This window comes from Hydractinia symbiolongicarpus, chromosome 11 (genome assembly GCF_029227915.1).
Source record: "Hydractinia symbiolongicarpus strain clone_291-10 chromosome 11, HSymV2.1, whole genome shotgun sequence".
NCBI lineage: Eukaryota > Metazoa > Cnidaria > Hydrozoa > Anthoathecata > Hydractiniidae > Hydractinia > Hydractinia symbiolongicarpus.
In genome coordinates, this window is record NC_079885.1 from 23,942,087 (window position 1) to 23,947,801 (window position 5,715).

A 5,715-nucleotide genomic window follows, 5' to 3' on the forward strand; every position below is an offset into this window, starting at 1 on the left:
CCGAACGGGTGTTCTTGACAAAAGTGTTTTGGGTAGCAGAAAATCTAAGGAGCTGCACAATCAGCGCTGACCCACAGTGACTGATAGATGTTTCTTTCGTGATTTCCCGATGTGTATTACACTGTGAACAAAGCCATTTATTTTCCCCTGATAGTGACTCCGGTTTAAGAAATTGGGCGAGTCCTTGTGAAGTGGATAAAGAAATGGGAAGAGTTAAAATGTTTGATGTATCCTCTCTTGAAGAGGAACAAAAACAGGTATCACATGTTACGGTTGAAGTGGTAGTCACCCTAGACATATGGTCAGCGCGTGAGGAAGAGCCTTTTAATTCATCCAAAACTGTATGGAGAATTTCAGGAACATCTTGCTGCGTGTTGTAGTTAAAAGCAGTGTCTTGTTCTGATATTTTCCTTTTTAAAGCCCAAAGAAAGTTTGATGGGTCAATGTCGGATGAAGAACGTTTCAGCATAGACATATTAAGTACAACAGCCTTTGAAATTGGAGAGATGCAAGAAGACTCAGACGGCCATTGAGAGCACAACGACGGACACACACTGCATAGCAATTGTTGCCTTTGTTAATAAAGTCTGGTCTTCTCGCAGATCCTTGATTTAAAGAACTTCGGTACGGTTTGGTGGAATGTGAAATTCGGTTGTCAATGTTTTTTCAGTGATGGTTATTGATTTTGCAAGGTCGTTTTTTGTTGGTACTTTTAGAATGTTCACGGTCGCTTTTACCGGGGGTGGTATTGTTGGACCATTCTGTATGTAACCAAATACAGAGGTTTCCATGTTTTTGCAGTTTAGATGTTTAGCTGTGCGAGTGGTTAGTGAGTTTGGAAACCCGAGACGCTTTAAGGAATAGGTGTCAGTGTTTGCACAATATACTCTAGCTCCTACTTCCTTGGCGAATAAATGGCCAGACCAACCGTTTGTTGCAATGACATTTACTAAGGATGAATATTTTGTTGTTTTGGTGGCATGCCAACTGTCAATAATTTCCTCGCATGGACATGTTAGTTCTATAAGTGTTACTCTTTTATGGCAGTTGGAAAATATAATTACATCTGGTCTTAATGAGGTAATTGCAATATGACCAGGAAAAGAATATGAGTTGTTTAGGTCGGATTCAACTTTTCAATCAGAGTGAAAAAGGTTTACAATACATCAAGCTGCACTGAAGTATCTTGTCTACATGGACGGTGGTTATCAAAACTGGGATTCGGCTCCCAGAAAAGGCGCTGAATAACACTTTCTTGTTCTTACAAGCATGAGTAATGTCCAAGTTGGACCTAAAACTATTTTTTAAGAAAATCGAAAAGAAAAAAACAATCCTTCTATCACAAACAATACGACACAAGACAGAGCTAACAACACAAACGGACTGGTTACATATCAAACACAAATAGGAAAATGTATATGTCAAAAATATATTAATATAAAAAAGAATTAAATAAGACCCTCCTGTGCGCCAGAACTTGTGACTCTGGCTGCAGCTTTCCACATGTGTTACAGGGCCCCAACACTCAGCCTTACAGAGTAGCTTGTCACGACAGGACCAGCCTGTCGATATTTTGACTAAGGACAGCAGGGTTGTCAAGCCTGAAGACCAAGTTAGTAAACTTGGGCACCTTACTGAACTGGGGTAAAAAGCGGGGTCGTTACACCCAAAGACAAGCTAAAAAAAAAACCCCTTGCTAAGCTTCTTATAAGTTACCAGAGAAGATTGAGCTGAACTCTTTACCCTCAGGGTATTAACGGTAAACTGGCTTGTATGAACCAGCTGGGGTAATACAAAACCGCTCGGATTTACATTTTCCTCCCCCATGACCCTGGTAGTACAGGTTTTAAAGCAACAGCGAAGGTATTTCATAAAAAAAGGAAAAAAAAAACAAAAAAACTAGCAGCGGGTATAAAGAAAACATGTGATGTAGTGCTGTTGAGCGTTCTTGGATCAACTTTGCTTATTGCCTTATCATTGCAGAGGTACCAAGAGTTTGTGTTCCGATCTTTGATATGGGCCCAATAGTGGCCTGCATTCAATGTTCCAGAGTGATTTATCACAGCTACCAATGCATACTTTTGGATAAAAGATGTGTCCGAGTCACTAGATATCGGGATATTGAGATAAGGATTAAATGAGGAAAAACTTTCAACAAATTTATTGTCCTTAACCAGATGTTCTCCATCTCTTGCAAACCTTTTCAGGTGCAAGGTTAAAATTTCGCTATTCCTCGTAATCCTTGTTTCCCTAGTGCTCTTTTGGTGCAAAGAACATTGTGTGCAAAACCATTTATTTTTATTCTCCAGATTTTCAGAAGCTAAAAATATACTAACTGACAATTGTACGCTGGAAGACGGTGACCAGTGTTAGGATGTCCTGATTTTCAACAGTAACTGAAGAACAGAAACAGGTGTTACAGCTAACTGACACCGATACTTCTGTTGAGATGTTCTGAGACGCAATTACAGAGAACCCTTTCAATTCATCAAAGACAAGAAGTAACATCTCTGCCACATCTTGCTGAGAATTGTATTGGAAATATGTATTTCCAGAAGAGAGTATCTTACGTTCTAGGGCCTTGAGAAAGTTTGAAGGATAAACGGGGGTCAAACAACGGTTTAACATGGTCATGTTAAGAGCAATCGTTCTCATAATTGGTGACAAACGGGATGACTCCGAAGCACTCTGGGGCCATAGGGATGGAATATTACTTAGTGCTTGCAAAATAACAAAGATGTAAGATGCCTGTTGGCAAACTTTTCCTTTTGGCAGGTGCCTGGACAGATTTTACAAAGATCTGTTTAGTGATGCGCTTTGATGCGATTGCTAGAATATCTGAAATGAAGGCATTTATTGACTTCACCAGAGTTTTTTAAAACAGTATCATGTAGGAAGGTAAACCTTCCTTGTGTCAAAGATATTTTACATGCGCCTAGAACATGGGATGTTGTGCAGACTACCTTACCACATAAATGACAGTTAGCTTCTGTGGTAATGTCAAGTTAGATGGGGATGGTAAAACATCGAACGTAGAAGCTAGGCAGAAAAGTAAATTTGGAGGCATGGCAAGGATGGAGCTCCACTAGAGGTCTTGCTTTACATATTTCTCCCATCTTATTGCTTTAGACATGGATAATTCGTCGTAGATTTGTTTGGACGTTTGAGCTGCGTTTGCAGCTTTCCATGATCCTGAACTCCACACGGGTACATTTTGGGACACCAAAGGATCTCGCGAATTGCGCAAAAGCAAATGCCCGCTAATTTTAAAAGCTTTTAAAATATTGGTCAGACTTTTTATTGCTAGCGGGCAAGGCGAATTTGATGAGTAAAAGCATATTTTCGATGCACAATTTTGAAGTTTCAGCCACTTTCTGATATAAGTGGGAAACCTTTTGTTCTAACTTACTAGCTGCGCTCATAGATACTTCGCAAATTAGAAGGGACCATATTCTTGGGATCAGCAGGTGTTGAAATATCCACAGTTTTTGCGTGCCCTTGAAAAAAGATTTGTCTATGATACGAAGGCTGTGTAATAGTTTTGTGTGTAAGTCGTCAATTGCTTTCCTGTCTGAGATCGAGCCATCCATCAGGCGACCTAAAAATTTGACAGGCGCACAATGAATTGATGGGATGTAGGGAGGAAATTCAGTACAATTCATGGATCTCCCTTTAACTATGACGAGGCTATGGGATTTTCCGCTCTGAATACCATGCCTGCCCACTTTGAGGTGTTGATGCCAACTACTTGGGGCTTTTTGTGAGAAGGACTTGCTATATATTCAAGAATAGTAAGATTTGATAAGTGATATCCAGCACGGCGGTACCCCATATCAATGAAGAGCGAAGAAAATAAGGCATGAGGAATAGATATTTCCACTTGCAATCAACAGAGGCAAAATATTTTTTGAGAAATCTCGACCTGACATGTTTGTTTATATCTTGCCTCCGAAAACACAAAATCAAAAACAGCCCAGCAAGTAAGAAAGCCTGGTGCGCCAAACCAGCCCCGCCTTCATATAAACATACCCCAAGCCGCCTTCATATAAACATACCCCAAGCATATTTTTCCTTTCGCAGAAATAAGAACATTCGTGTAGCAAAGCTAGCATTAGTTTTGAGCTACGAAACGCAATACACAGCTGAAAAATAAAGAAGTATATATCATGATGGTAGCTTTTTGGAATGTAAACACGAAAACAGTGAATCTCAGATAACTATGAAAATCTCAAAAAAAGAGAGCTTTTCAACAACCATATAAAACCTATACGAATATTGACAAAGGAAAGATTGAACTTGGTATTTCCATAAAAAAAAATACCAAGAAATACTATTTTTGTACTTTTTTGAAGGAAAAATCTTATTTTAACTGCTCAAGAATTATGCTTACGAGTGATATTTATCCATTTTTTTATTTATCACTCATAGAAACCTTGTTCTACTTAAAACGAAAAACAAAATAACCAGTATAGAAAGTGTTGCGGAGAGGTTGCCAAGGCAAAGGCATTAAGCACGGCAAGGAAAGGGCACGGCAAAGGCAGGCAAGGAAACAGGAAAAGGAATCAGCAAGGCAGGGGTAGGCAAGACAGGGGTAGGACAGGGGTAGCAAGGAAAGGGCACGGCAAAGGCAGGCAAGGAAACAGGAAGAGGAATCAGCAAGGCAGGGGTAGGCAAGGCATGGGAGGCACAGACAAGGGTACAGTAGGCAGGCACCAGAAACGGCAAAGGAAGAGTAAGGGTGTATTATTAAGCAGGGCAAGGTAAGGGCACGGCAAAGAAACAGGAAACAGCAAAGCAGGGATAAATTAGGCATGGGAAGCGTAGGCAAAGGCATTAAGGACGGCAAGGAAAAGGCACGGTAAGTACCGGCAAGGCAAGAGAAATGTCTGCTTTATGTTGGTTCCCTTTATTTAAACCCCTTCTATTAAGCCCCCCGTCTAAAACCTTCCTAATTTATCCCCTCCCCCGCGGGGGCTAAAAAGAGGAATTACGGTATTAGTATTAGAGGTGTTAGAAAAAAAAAATCTGAGATAAGATGTATAATTTTAACCCTCTTTCCCCACCGGTCTAGCTATCCAAGCGAGACATAAAAATTATGCTTTGTAACAATTGTGGTTTCTAACAGCGGTATTTTATGAATAGCGATAGCGTAAATGGGACTAAAGTTTTTCTACTCTTACCCTCACCCTATAAGAACAAAAAACTAAAGGACAATTGGGCAGTTAATTAATGAAGTGCGGAGCAATCATATACTTAAATCAACACCTTTTAATCTAATGTGGAAACAACTTAAAAAGAACTAGTCAGTGGCCCGTGGAAAAATACACGGTTCGTCCGTCTTTTTTATACAGCACTGCGTGCGTCTCGCTACTTGCGCAGCTAAGCTACCATTTTGCGTTACAGACAGAAGGACAGACGTAAACGGGTATTATAATATAGATAAAAACGATTAAATGGAATAGAATTCTTTAATTCGTACTAATAAAATAAAGTAATAAATAATTAGAAGGGTTAACCTTCAGTAGAACGAGAGGAGAGCAACTTCGAAGTCTGTGTCTCAGGCGGATGTTAACTGAAGCACTTGCTATAAAACGTAATTGACGAAGAAACAGGAATTATAGGATTTACGGGACCTTAAAAAATCAATGCTACAAATGATTGCACGATGAAACTTTGTAGACAACTCATAACAATTTTAACTATCTTTATTGTGAA